Raw genomic sequence first — 15,562 nt, 5'->3', positions numbered from 1 at the left:
CTGGTCTTCAATTCCTGGGCTAAAGCGATCCGGCCACCTTGGCTTCCCAAAATGCTGAGATTACAGGCATGAGCCACTGTGCCCATGCCCACCCTCATCCCCAAAGTCACTTTAAAATCTGGACTTCATTTCATCAAGATACAGCCCTAAGAAATATTACACCTGCTCAAATGAAATTATTTAAATTCTGTTCTATAGAAAGTGGAATCCAATAAAAGAAATTGAAGGTAATAATATTCACTTGAATGTATATGTACTTTTCGGAATTTAAAAGAAACAAAGTGTTGCAGCTCTTCTAGAATTGGTCTAGCAGGTCTTCGGGTTTTTAACTGGAAACCCTCCCCATGTGGAGAGAGGCTGAGAAACAATCAAAATACAGATTCTAAAACTCCCAACGATTAGAGATTGTTTTTTATTACTAGTTCAGTTTTGATGATATGAGAATGATTATTTCCTTGGGAAAAGCTAGCACTTGAAAACAATACCATCATCTGAAAAACTTGGCTTTCCTTGATCAAATAATATCAATTACTAATCAGTAATTCAAACAGTGTGTGGAAAGTTAATTTCAGAACTGAAGTGATTTTAAAAATCTATAGTAAAGGGATTCATAGTTTCATCCTCTGAAATCCTGGCAATGTTCCTGGACCTATGCAAAACTCTAAGAACTATTAATAATGTTTAAAAAGGTGGTTCTGGAACAAAAAAAGTTTAAATTCTACCCAGAAATACAAAACAGGCCTTTTTTCTGTTCATCTTGCTTTTCATATTGTTTTATCTGATGCCAATTTTTGTATTATAAAATCTGTTTTACAGCATTACAGTCTTTTTCACCTATTCTTGTGTTTTAAGTCAAAATTTTATTAACACCAATTATTGCCAGTAGGGTTTTCATTTAATGTTCTAAGTATCTTTACTTTCAAAGTCAGATATGAGAAAGGTATGAAATTGACAAGCGGGGAAAGGTGCTGCAAGAAACTTTCCACTCATTCTTTAAGACACATCTCAAAGGTTATTGCCTATATAAAGTCTTCCCAGACTTCTCCACCCCTTCCAGAATACTAGCTATATTCTCCTCAGAGTTCCTGTAATCCTCCCCAGGTGTCCTTCCCTTACTACAGTGAGCTCTGAGAATGGGCTGTTCTTATCTGCAACTGTAATGCATAGGACATTGATCATGACACAGCAAGTCTGTCAATCATTGCTTATTGAATAAGTTTCAATATTTGTTGAAAAAATAAATGAATAAAAAGATCTGCAATCTACTAAGAATCTCTCCATATGCTTACAAAAAGTAGCAACCTAAGTTATCATCAATTAAACACTGAGTGGTCTGGTTAAATATCCAAGTCTAAGTGAATTAGAGAGATTAAAACAAAACAAAACTTATAAACCTGGTAAATACAATTTTCAAGTGAGCACATAGGCATACTTTTGTTATTCTCACATAAAGACATTTGCTTTGTAGTCTTTTCTATTTCAAAGGTTTTCTATTTGGGGAGTATGTAGTTATTGGTCAGTACTTTTGGTTGCAAGTAACAGAAACTGTCTCAAACAAGGTTAAGTTAAAAGGAGAAATATATTGTCTCACAAAAGGATGGTGGAAGAGCTATGCTTGGGCCTTAAACCAGATCAGAGTTCTCTCTCTCTTTCTGCGTTTTCTATTTGGTTTCCTATTCTATTTTTTTTCCCTTTTTGTACCCACCAGAAGGAGATCATGATCATAAGGCAATGTTGCCCTTATACTCTAATATTTCTGTCCCCAGAGATGAAAGACGTTCTTTCTCACAAGCTCTAGATATAAAATTCTAGGAAGCATTTGTGCAGTCTAGCTTGAGGTCTGTGTCTACTCCTGAATCAGTCAGAGACGGTTGTTCCACCCTTGGTTACACGCACACTTTTGAAATCAGGGGCAAAATTTGCTTATACAAAAAGAAGCAGCACATACTAGAGAGATAGAGATGATGGTAAATACAAGGAGAGGTGTCATATTTTTCCTTTATTTGCTTGTAAAGAACCTCTCAATAATTCCAACCTGTGGTTCAGCATATGCAAATTCATAAATGTGATTCATCACATAAACAAAATTAAAACCAAAAACCATATGATCATCTCAATAGACACAGAATATGCTTTCAATAAAATTCAACAACCCTTCATGTTAAAAACCTTCAGCAAACTAGGCACCAAAGGAGCATACCTCAAAATAACAAGAGCTATCTATGACAAACCCACAGTCAACATCACACTGAACAGGCAAAAGCTAGAAGAATTCCCCTTGAAAATCAGAACAAGACAAGGATGCCCAGTCTCACCACTCCTATTCAACATAATACTGGAAGTCCTATCCAGAGTAACCAGGCAAGAGAAAGAAATAAAAGGCATCCAAATAGGAAGGAAGTCAAACTATCTCTCTTTGCAGATGATAAGATTCTATGCCTCGAAATCCCCGTAGCCTCTACCCAAAGGCTCTTAGACTGATAAGCAACTTCAATAAAGTTTCAGGATACAAAATCAGTGTACAAAAATCAGTAGCATATCTCTACACCAATAATGCCCAAGCTAAAAGTCAAATAAAGAACACAATCCTATTAGTAATAGCCACAAAAAGAATAAAATACCTAGGAATACAGCTAACCAGAGAGGTGAAAGATCTCTACAATGAGAATTATAAAACACTGCTCAAAGTAATCAGAGATGACACAAACAAATGAAGAAAAATTCTGTGCTTATAGATAGGAAGAATCAATATTGTTAAAATGGCCACACTGCCCAAAGCAATTTACAGGTTCAATGCTATTCCTATCAAACTACCAATGGCATTTTTCATAAAATTAGAAAAAACTAGTCTGAAATTCATATGGAAGCAAAAAAGAGCTCAAACAGCTAAAGCAATTCTAAGCAAAAAGAACAATGCTGGAGGCATCACACTACCCAACTTCAAACTGTACTACAAGGCTACAGTAACCAAAATCGGATGGTACTGGTACAAAAACAGACATGTAGACCAATTAAACAGGCTCAAGAACTCAGAAATAATGCCATACACTTTTAATCATCTGATCTACAACAAAGTCAACAATAACAAGCAATGAAGAAAGGACTCCCCATTTAATAAATGGTGCTGGGATAACTGGCTAGCCATAGACAGAATATTGAAATGACTCCTTCCTTTCACCATATACAAAAATCAACTTAAAGGTTGATTAAAGACTTAAATGTAAAACCTAAAATTATAGAAATCCTGGAAGATAAGCTAGGAAATACCATTTGGGGTATTGGAATTGGCAAACATTTCATGACAAAGACTCCAAAAACAATTGCAACAAAAACAAAAGTTGACAATGCGATCTAATTAAACTAAAGAGTTTCTATGTAGCAAAAGAAACTATCAACAGAGTAAACATACAGCTTACAGAATGGGAGAAAATATTTGCAAACTGTGCATATAACAAAGGTTCAATTTCCAGAATCTATGAAGAACTTAAATTAACATGCAAAAAACAAACAATTCATTAAAAAATGGGCAAAGAATATGAACAGACACTTCTGAAAAGGAGACATACATGCAGCCAAGAAGCATATGAAAAAATGCAATTGGGCAAGGTGGCTCACACCTGTAATCCCAGAACTTTGGGAGGCCAAGGCATGTGGATCACGAGGTCAAGAGTTTGAGACAATCCTGGCCAACATGGTGAAAGCCCATCTTTACTAAAAATGCGAAAATTAGCTGGACATGGTGGTGCGTGCCTGTAGTGCCAGCTACTTGGGAGGCTAAGGCAGGAGAATCACTTGAACCCGGGAGGCAGAGGTTGCAGTGAGCCGAGTTTGTGCCACTGCACTCCAGCCTGGTGACAATGTGAGACTCTGTCTCAAAAGAAAAAAAAAGCTCAACTTCACTAATAATTAGAGAAATGCAAAAACCACAATGAGATACCATCTTACACCCATCAGAATGGCTAATAAAAAGTCAAAAAATAGCAGATCCTAGTGAGGTTGCAGAGAAAAGGAAATGCTCTTATGCTGCTCCTTGGAATGTAAATTAGTTCAGCCACTATGAAAAGCAGTTTGGAGATTTCTCAAGGAACTTAAAACGGAACTACCATTCGACCTAGCAATTCCATTACTGGGTATATACCCAAAGGGATATAAATCATTCTACCATAAAAATGCATGCACATGTATGTTATTTGTAGCACTATTCACAATAGCAAAGACATGGAATCGACCTAGATGCCAATCAATGGTGGACTGCATAAAGAAAATGTGGTACATATACACCATGGAATACTATGCAGCCATAAAAAAGAATGAAATCATGTCCTTTGAAACAACATGAATGGAGCTGGAGGCCATTATCCTACGTGAATTAACCCAGGAACAGAAAGCCAAATATCACGTGTTCTCACTTATAAGTGGGAGCTAAACATTGAGTACACATGGACACAAAGAAAGGAACAATAGACACCAGGGCCTACTTAAGGGTGGAGGGTGGGAGGAGAGTAAGGATTGAGAAATTACCTATTCAGTACTATGCTCATTACCTGGGCTACAAAATAATCTATACATCAAACCAGTGTGACACACAATTCACCCATGCAACAAACCTGCACATGTACCCCCTAAACTTAAAATTAAATTTGGAAAAAAATATTCTAACCTAGTTGAAAAAAATTTGTTCAGTTCTCAACCAAGATGGCTAGTCAGTTCAACATACCAGTAGAGGACAACCATGGTGGTACAGACGGTTTCAAATGGAGATTGGTAAAGAAAGAGCTCACGGAACAGAGGCACATGGAAAAGTAAAAAGCTGAGTCACAAGAGATAGGAAGCAGGGATTCTTTGCAGTCAAGGGTTTCTGTTCACAGGGCATGGTGATGTTTCCAGGATGCTAACTACCATAATCTCAGATACTAAGGCTATATAATAGGGAATATGGGCTGCTCAAAATATTGCTCACTAAAGGGTATCAAATAATTGATTTCTACACCACGTACTCTGAACTTAACCTGGTTTGTAACATAATGAAATCTTGTGATACAGAGAGAGGAAAAAAGTAAGTTATTAGCAAAAATGTTCTCAATGCTTTGCCAAACTGATTGCTGTCACAGATAATAAGTAATAGGACCAAACTTTGAAACTAGATGTACATAAATATAAATATAGTATGTATTTAAGCATTTTGAACTAAATTATATTGAATTTCAACTTTTCCAAAGTTTATGTTCTTTAAGAATAACCCAGTTTTTTTTTAGACTCCAAGCCAGAATAGTATGCTATTTTGCAGAGCTGGCAGAATAGAGTGTACTAAGACTTTTCTGCTTATTTTTAGTCATCTACTGGAATAGTTTCTTCACATTTAAAAAGTCAGCTTTACTGTAGCTCTCATACTGTGAAATCTTTTACTAAATCTTCCTACTTAACAGATTTCCTTAGTATTCCATTAGTAAGAATGATAAAATCAGAGCATAATTACATTCATTTTGGATTCTTTGCACACAAGTGTTGACTGGTGTATGGATAGTATTTAAAGCTAACAATTTTCTATGAAAAAAAGGTTGTTTTAAGATAAATAAGAAATAAGAAACCTCTTGTATGACCTTTAAGAATCCACTTGAACATACAATTGATGTTATCAAAACCCATTCTAATGAATGGTTGATCCCTTGTAATACCTCATTCACTTTTTCCTGTTTGCAATATTAAAAAAGTAAGCATGAGTAAGAAATAAACTAAGTCTATTATCTCTAATATCTATGTTAATAGGATCTTAAGGAGAAAATGCCATAACTTATATAAAGTTCTCTAATATTGGAAACACAAGTTCACTTCTAATTGGCATTTTGTGTAAAAAAGACATTGACCTCCAGGTGAGTAGCTTTCCTTGCAACTCTGGCATCTATAGTTGGATTTACTTCTGTGGACAAGAATTGTTCATTCATTACTTCATTCAGCAAATATTCCCCACACAATTAGTAATTCCATAGAGTACATTATTCAACCCCAAGGGCAACCCACTCCATAGCCTGTAATTTTCTTCTAAGATGTCAAAGCCATTGATTTGGTCATGATATTGATCTATTAACAATGAGTTTTTCATTTGCAAGTGTGAAAAATGACCAGATAGCACTGCTGGGCCATGTTTGACCAATGTGTATAACTGGGATGGTAATAATTTAGTTCACTTTAATGTTATAAAAAGAAAATACAATATGTTAAAAGACTTGTAAAGTCATGAAGCGAGTAGCTCACAATACCTGACCTGAAGACAGGCTTTCCATATCCAAGATCACTCTTCCTGAAAACAGGCTGAGTCACATTAAACAGAGAAAAGAGTAAATCTTTGGGTCCAGTACCACATCACATTGTTTCTTCTAGTTCATAAAATCCAAAGGACTCAGATAAACCAGGAGAACCGTTAAACTCATCATTTCTTGATTAACTCAAATTCCAAGGTGAAATGGCTGGTCTAAATACAGCACTGTTTAAAGGAAATATTTTTGTGAATTCCAAAGAAGCTCTTGAAGACTACTGTCTTTGGATCATTTGCTATTTCTGTTTATTTGAATTTAAACATCTAAATTCACTCTTGGCAAAATAGGCTATTTTCTTTTGAATTCTTAACTATGTCACTGACTAATCATCAAGATAGAATTACTTCTGAGGTTAAAACAGACCCTTGAGATTTGGTGGTTCACTGCATTCACTTCCTCTAAAATTCTAGTAGTTCATGCTTGTGAAATTTCCTTAATTTGACCTAAGTTACTTGATATGGAAAATAAACTACACTAATCAAATTATTTAAGCATCTCACTATTTCCCTGTTTGGGCAACCTGGAAATCATGTCAGTTAGCTTATTTAGGACTCTAGTATTGTGATTGGCAGAAGACCTAAGGAATTTAAATAGAACAAAACAAAGTGGAAAAGCCATATCAAATAAAAATCAAAACAAATAAAAATACTGGTCATTCTAAAACATCCCTCCACCAAACACATTTGAAATTCAGGCTTATATTTTATTTTTTCCACATGGATGAGAAATACGAAATTGGAATTTGTTACTTTTTCTTAGTGTGCTTACTCTAATGCAAGCCTCGTCGTACTAATGAGTAGCAGAATTTCAGGACTGGTGTCTTCTAGTTCACTTGTAGTGGCAGTCATTTCTTACCACAAATCCTTTTTGAGGGAGGATAATATTAACAAGTCATTTAATAAAGCACTTGCAATCCCCATGCATAATACAAGTTTGACAATTGTGAGACACTAGAGCAGCAGTCGACCTACTGATATTAAATAACTCCTTTAAATATGAAAAAGGTATTATGTATTTTTTTCTTACATCACAAATGAAATCTAATCTAACTCCAAATATTTTAATGTGCCTTCTAAAGATCTTTTCCTCAACAAATCTTATCTGCACTCTTCTTGAAATAAATTGAAATCATTTTCAAATATTTACTATGTATCAAATAAATCCCTTGCCATTCCATCTATACCTAAAAGGGTGTGTTTTGATCATTTTATTTTTTTCTGAACATTCTATAAAACATATTATGTATCTGAACCACCATAAAATACTATTCTTGCAACATTGCCAATTTCAAAATGCTCCGTTGAATAGTTTATCATTGGTGTTCTCCATTTCCTTTCTTGATCCTCTTTGAGAATCAGCCAAGCAAATGCTAGCTAAATTTATTTGCACTTATTAATGTGTCTTAGTCTGAACATTTCTTACTGAAAGGAAATCATGGGGCCAGAAAGAATAAAACCCAATTTTTGGCTGAGGCTCTAATAGCATGGGGGTAATATTAGATGAAAAATAGAGACGGAGGGAATGTAAACGTTAGTTTATTCAGTTCAACTGATTTTCTTCCTATTAAGGTGCATTCTGTTAGATAGTTTTCCTCCTACTTACTAAATAGTTAAGCCCTGACATCATAAAGAAAACTGCAATTCACATCACTAAGGCTAATGTCACCCAAAGATAACTTGCTATTTTAAATAATATGGAAACTGCATTGGGATGACAGATAAGTGTAACAATCCATTTTATTTTTAACTGCTTTTGATGTGTTCCAGACTTTGAATATTCAGACAGAAGAATAATGGAAAAGTTATTTTTTCCCCTTAAATCACACCTCCACACCCCAAACTACTATTCCTCCACCCTCACTCCTGAACTTTTTGAACAAAATTGATGGATCAAACTCTCTTTTTCTTGCCAGGAAAATAGTCCTGGACTGAGCTTCAGAAGATCTCAGATCACTGACATTCTGTCTAGAAGAATACTCCAAGATATATTTCTAAGTAATATTCCTTCTCTTGTTGGGGGAAATTAGAGAAGATTTCTACCTGGTGCCATATCAACTCAAGGATAGAGTCAAATACTGAGAAGCTCTGTCATCTGTCTTTGGATCTCCTTCTGTGAGCATTTATGCTGAGGCTCCACAGTAGGACCACATTTCTGTCACAGACCAGCAGTGGGAAACCAGGACTAGACCCACAGCTCATACTTTCCAGCTTGTTGTATCATCCTTTGAAATGTTCAGCATTGATCCCAAAAAGAATCTTAGCCAGGATTTGCAAATAACATCATTGTTCAATACAAAATGTATGTATATTATTCTTCCAATGAATCTTTCTACAGGGCAAAAAGAAGCAATGGTCCACAATAGCCATTATTGCCTGTTCAAAGAACTTACATTAGCTATTTTAGGGTAGGCGTATTAGAAATACATTACCTTGGTTTTTCTTCTTAGAATATTTTGATTTTTCCTCATTCCTGAAGGATATTTTCTCCTGATGTAGAAGTCTTAGCTGACAGTGTTTCTCTTTTTGTACTTGAAAGATGTTGTACCACTTCCTTTTGGCCTCCACGGTTTTAGATGAGAAATCTGTTGTCTTTTGTTCTGTAATAGGTAACGTGTTGCTTCTCTCTGGGTGCTTTCAAGGTTTTTCTTTGTTTTTACATTTTGAAAATTTAATTGTGATGTATCTTGGCATATTTGTCTAACTTTATCCTATTTGAAGTTTGCTAAATTTCCTGAAGTGTAAATCCTGAAGTGCCTACCTGCATTAACCAGTTTTCTACCTAAATGAATTATCATTCAAGAATTTACAAAAAATAACAACCTTGTCATTCCCACTATTATAGATATTATAACCCTACTCATCCTATACTTTTATATATGCCTAATCTATTCTACGTCAGTCACATTATTCCCCATATCCAATAACGTAAAAATAAAGTGACAGTTTGAAAACACAAAGCCCATACTACTTCTCCCCCCACTCATCACCCTCGCCATCTTCCTCCTACCAATCTCCCCACTTACCCTGCTTATCTTCTAGAAATTTAGTTTAAACAAGACCAAGAGCCTTCAAAGCCCTTAGTAAGTAGACTATACTTAATTTCTGAAAACCCAAGGACTGCAAAACTCTAATCTGCAAATTTGAGAACTTTTCAGTCATCATTTCATGGAATACATTTTCAATAATGTTCTTTTTTTAAATCTCCTTCTGGGCCTTTGATAATAAGCATGCTAGATCTTTTGGTATTGTTTCACAGGTTCTTGATACTCTGTTAATTTTTTCTCAGTCTATTTTCTCTCTATAGTTAAGAGTGGAAAAATTCCATAGATCTGTTTTCAAATTCATTGATTCGATCCGTCATCTCCATTCTGTGATTAAGCCCAATCATCAGGTTGTATTATTGTTATATTTTTTAGTTCTATAATTTCCATTTGGTTCTTTTTGTATAACTGTTGTTTCTCCACTCAGACGTTTTGTTTCTTAAATTTGTGTCAGGGGAATTTGTCGTCGCTACATGAAATATTTTTGTAATTACTGCTTTAAAATCCTTGTCACTTATTTCCAACATCTGATTCACTTGGATGCTGGTGTCTGTTGTCTTTTCTCACTCAAGTTGGAATTTTCCTGTGAGTTTCTTACCGTATGCTGGACAATTTGGGTATTAGATTATGAAACTAAGGATTCAATTTATCCTTTTTTTTTTTTTTTGAAGCAATTGCCCTGTTGATGTGTAGTGTGAATGTGAGAGTCAGACGGATATTTATACGTAGCTTTACCCCTTTTTTGCTGCAGAAGCGGGTTAGAAATTTAGCTCACCACTAGTTTCTGATCACACCAGTCGTAAGTGGAGTGCTGACTGATCCTGCCTCCCACCACTTCATTCTGCCTCATTGATACCTGATGGAGACGAAGGCTCAGCTTCCCACCATGCCCTGCTGACACCATGGTGGGGGAAAATGGAGTAGTATGGTACAGTACCTCTTCATTCAGTCTTGTTGCTGCTGGATACGCACAGGTGTTCCGCTCCCTCCTGAGTCTGCTGACGCCAGGAACGTTAACTAGTCCTGACTTGCAACATGTTTTCCAGTCTTCATGTTGAGTGGGGGCAGAGGTTCAGGTCCCTGCATAGAAAGAGTGGTATCACCCAGTGGAGGAAAGGGTGCATCACTGCTTGTTTTCACAGGGTGGAGGGGTAAAGTGGAAGGTTACTTCCTTGCTCATTCCCACTGAAACCATGGGGATTGAAGAAGGATTTTCTGTTAATGGTTGGATGCAGTTGGGCCAAAAATGTTTTCTGTTGATAGGTCACCTTTTCCTTACACCTTGGCGAGAGGGAACAGAACACTCTAGAAATCTTGTGTGTTGTTTTGAGTGTCTGTTGGCAGTTTGCAGTTGAAGCCTTCTTCAGTGTTCCGTCTAGGATATATAGGAGGCAATTACGAAAACTGAGGTCACTCACCGCTGTGTTGCTCCTCAAGTCCTGAGGTCCCTAGGCAGTCTATTGTCTTTTTACTTTTCAATGTCTTTCTATACTTGTTTGTTGTAGTATATCTGGAGTTTTTATAATTTTTCAAGAGAGAACCTGGGAGGAGTGAAGTCTACTCCATCTTGGCTGGAATCAAAATTCCCATTGTAGATTTTTTTTTACATATATACATATATAAAAAATTAGTGAAATCAATTCAGTGCTAATAAGGAAACTTCATGTATTCTCCACATTTTAATGTAGACCTTATTATGTGTAATTCTGGAACAAAAGGACCAAAAATTTTACTAAGAAACTATTTCCTGTGCTATTTTGTAAATTTGTGGGCACACAAATCATTATTTATACCTGAAAGTCTTCTGCCATCTCCAGCTCAGTGGTTATTCCGTAAATATATTACTTGTTTTTGTTGCGAACAAAGTTAGACCATACCATGGACGAAATATTTCAATTCTTACTATAATTTGCAAATTGTTTTATGATAGAAACAGAGTCTTCAGGCACCTCAGGGACCTGGGGCAGGAACAATGGGCACTGGTGTACAATATATAAGAAGAAGTGAGGTGAAGGAAACAGGATAGACTCTTTGAAGTTCAGCTGGAATTGATGGTATTGGTGTGAATTCACAATTTTTATTTTATATATATATATATAGATAGATAAGTGGATATAGAAAAAGATGCACAGGTGAGTAAATTTGTAAGTGTGTACGTGGATATATGTGTGTGTATATGTGTGTGTGTGGAGTGTGTTTCCTGGTTCTATCCTCTATTCTCTGAGACAGACTAGAAAGCAATGACACCACAGTAGCAATGAGCACACTGAGAAGCCAGATGTTGTTTTCTAAATATTATTTCCCCACAAAAGGAACCAGGGACTCCTGGAGAAACAACTGATCTCAGATTCAGAGCAAAAAAAAATGTACAAGAACCTTGAACACCTTTTTGTGTGAAAAAATAGGAATTGCTTAAAGAATGATGGGGAAATACCAAGAAACCAGCTTAGGGGTGCTTTTATTAGCCAAATCTAGAAATAAATTAGCATTGAAAAAAGTATGATAGTAAAGGATTATAACCAATTGGAAAACTGGAATCTGTAAGTACATGCTGATCTGAGTGGATGAATGAATAAATGAAGGAAAAAGCTCTATCTGAAGGTAGTATGCCAACTAATAAGAAATGATTGATTTTAAAAATGACTGGCTTTGGCTACCTCATGATAACAACTGATTCAGACAAAAATTATCAAAACATACTCAAACCCTCTTGTGAATGTTTGATAGGTAGTAGAATAATTAAATAGTTATAAAGTATCTTTTCATTAAGTACTTATTAAAATATTTGAAATGCAAAAACATCATTAAGTATTCTTAAATTGTAGAAATCTGGCAGACACTTGGCTAACCAAGTGGTAAAACCAACATCACATGCATCTATTGAAATAATATAATGAGAAGAATACAGGATTTTCTGGGGTGCTCGTGCCAAAAAATGCATAACCTGCATCTAGGAAATATCAAACAAACCCCAAATGAGGAATGTTCTACAAAGTAACTCATCTATATGCCTCAAAAAATGTTCAGAACATGAAATTCAGGGAAAAAATAAAATCCTGAGGAACTGTTACAATTTACAAGGTTAAAGGGATGTGACAACTAAATGATTGGATCCTGAACCAGAAGGGAAAGAGCTTATAAATATTATTGATGCAATCCACACAATCTGAATGGGGCCTATGAATTGGATGGTATTATTTTATTGGTGTTGATTTCCTCATGTTTATGATTATACTTTAATTATAAAACAGCATGCTTTTGTGTGTGTAAAAATGTATACTAAAATACTTAGAGGTAATGGGGCATTATATCTCCAACTTTTGAACAATTAAAAAATGAAAAAATGTATATATATATGCACACACATATGTATGTATAATGTATGCAAGGGGAGAGAAGAAGAGGGAAGAGATAGCAATGGAAGATGTAGAGAGAGAGAGAGAGAGAGGGAAATATAGAAAAATTCTTGTACCTGGGATATCTGCATGAAGAGTATGTAGGAGAAACAATGTTTTCAGTTTAGGGCAGTGTCTCTTTTGATTTCCAGTACTGATGTTTCAGTTCTAATCCTTTGGTAATTGAACTTGGAAATGAATAAATCTGGATAGTAAGAGATTTTGCATTTGCTAAGATGATAGGATTTCATTAATAATGATTTGACTAAATAATGCTTACTAAAGAGGATTTAGGTTTGCATTCCTTTTTGCAAGCCAATGGTATAAATTATTTTAAATCATTATTGTGACTGGCTCTGGGCACATCGAACCCCTATGAATTTGGTAGAGTCATATAACCTTCTTTAACTAGTGAAATGTGAGCAGAAGTATCAAGTTTCATTTTCAGGTGAAAGTTTTAAGAACCAGTGTATCATTATTTTTATTTCCCTTACTGACCAAGGAAGCATGTGTCATATTGAAATGAAGTTTCCTTCATCTTGGGACCTTGAGTGAGCTGAATTTAGAGCTTAGCTGACCAATGATTGATATCAAAGTCAATGATAAATTAAACTCTGATATTTTGGTGGCTGTTTGTTAAGGTCGTATAACCTAGCTGGTTATAATCACTAGCCTTGGCTGATCTTCACTATATGACAGACACCATGCTTAGTGTTTACGTAGATTAGCTCACTGAATATAATCATCCATGAGGTTGATTTTATTGCCTCCATTTCACACATGCAGAAAGTGAATCTCAGACAGATTAAGTAACTTGACTAAGGTCACAAAGCTAAGCTGTGACAGGACTGGAAAAGATATCTTCAAACACAGAATAACATAAATTGTGAAACATGCTGTCCACTTGCATATAACCATTGGAACAACAGCGAGAAATAAATCGCATCCAATCATTAGGCTAATTTGAATTGATAAGCTTTTCTTATCAGCTTTTGGCATGCTGACCTTGTGGTGGGAAACACTAGGGGTCCAGAAGAGTCAGAGATCTCTAAGTGAAAAATAGCTCACTTTTGAGCTTCCTCTATCTGTGTGACCTTGGATGGTTTATTTAACCCTCTCAGTTTCTATTTCCCATATACAAAATGGGGTGAAAAAATGTCAACCACAATGGACTACTCTGAGATGTAAATTAATTATATTTGAAAAATACTGCTAAATTCGTTCTCTTTTTTCTTCCCTCAAGTGAGGGATTCTCTCTCTGTCTCTCTTTCTTTCTATATGATAAGTGGTTTAGAAACATTCTATGATGCAGTCAGTTTGATAATTCACGAACCTCCCAGTTACTTCAAATTAATGAGAAGATCTCAAAAGTTAAAAAAAGAACAATTTTCATTAAACATTTTTTTGTGGAACTTCATACATAAAAGATTACAGGATAAGAAATACACTGCTTTGTGATATAAGGAGTAGAATCACAGGCTTTAAAATTCCGGTCACATAATTTCCTGAATTGTCTGGTTTGAAAATTTGGGCTATTCAGACTACCTCTGCCATGCACACATGGGTAGCTCTCCATTCTCTGGGAGGGTGGTCTTTTCCAGGAACTTTCAGTTGCAAACTATCACAGGAAAATCTATTCTCTGGCCAGTCCTCTGATTCCCTATTTCCATTTGAGCATGTTTGTCAGTCAATAAATTCCTGCCTTTTGCATGTCTCTCTATATATCTGGTGTTCTTCATTAAACAATGAAATACCCAAGCACTTTCCACTTTCTTGACTTCAGCTGAAACGTGTTTGGCAAGGCATGAACATAACTCAGCCTGCTCTTTATGGCTTAATGGGGAAAAGCCATTCCATGCCAATGTGAATTTCCTCACTGTTCTGTTATGCTCACTGACACCAGTGAGTGCTTTCTTCTTAAATAAGATGGAAATATTCTGATATTGCCAGACAATTACTTGATAGTACTTGGCTTTTGTTTATACATTTACCAATGATCCCACTGGAGGCTCCCTAATAGAAGTAGTGTTGGCCAAACTAAAAGAGCCCTTGGAATTCCAGTAACATAGGCTGCTTGCTTTTTCCCTTTCTTGTTTATTTTCAGTCTATAGTTTGATTAGGTTAAATTTCCTTTATTTAGACTTCAGCAAGAACAACTGACATAAAGAAAAGTAGGTTCCCTGAAACTTAATTTGAAGAGACAGTGAAGTAAATCACTGACATAAAAATATCAGGTCACATACACAGGCTTATTCATCCTGTGAACCAAATGGGCCCTAGTGGAGCGCTCCTTAATACCAGCACTAGGACAAGTATGTGTCCACAGGTCAACTGGCACCCTGGAATTCAGAGGAGCTGTGGTGCTCTGATTTTCCGTTTGGCAAACTGTAGTCTCATTGTAAAATTAAGGTTTGGCAGCATGTTTGGCATCAGATGGAAATATGTGCATTTAGTCAACTTGACACTTGCACAATACTGTTGAAAGTACTCTGAGTACATGACTTTGAACTTTTTCTGCAAGAACAAGAAGAAACTCAGATCAATGTGGTATGATAATGAGAGCTGTTTTCAAGATTCACTTGGTCCATCATTCAAGATGGCTCAGTATTTGTTCAAAAGTCTTCCAAAACATGGATCGTTTTTATATTTCTAGGGAAAATAAGTGGAGGAGGTAAAGTTTTTCCCATGGTCTCATGTACTTTTGTCACTAGGATACAGTCATGTAATCATCCATTTCTTTCTCTTCCTACTGCTATGACTTTTATTTAGTCACTGAATGTTTAATCATCAGTCTTCACATGGACTAGTATAGT

At 35.7% G+C, this 15,562-nt stretch overlaps 1 non-coding gene across 1 annotated transcript; it reads left to right on the top strand.

Moving 5' to 3' along the window:
• The first annotated feature begins 279 nt into the window (after window positions 1–279).
• On the top strand, window positions 280–341 carry LOC129043291 (U7 small nuclear RNA). The gene has a single exon (XR_008504384.1). It is a non-coding gene; the product is annotated as a U7 small nuclear RNA (small nuclear RNA).
• Window positions 342–15,562: the final 15,221 nt, after the last annotated feature.

The sequence above is a fragment of the Pongo pygmaeus genome, chromosome 7, assembly GCF_028885625.2.
Source record: "Pongo pygmaeus isolate AG05252 chromosome 7, NHGRI_mPonPyg2-v2.0_pri, whole genome shotgun sequence".
In the NCBI taxonomy this organism is placed as follows: Eukaryota; Metazoa; Chordata; class Mammalia; order Primates; family Hominidae; genus Pongo; species Pongo pygmaeus.
The sequence above is the reverse complement of the archived record's forward strand: the minus strand, read 5'-3'. Positions and strand labels throughout refer to the sequence as shown.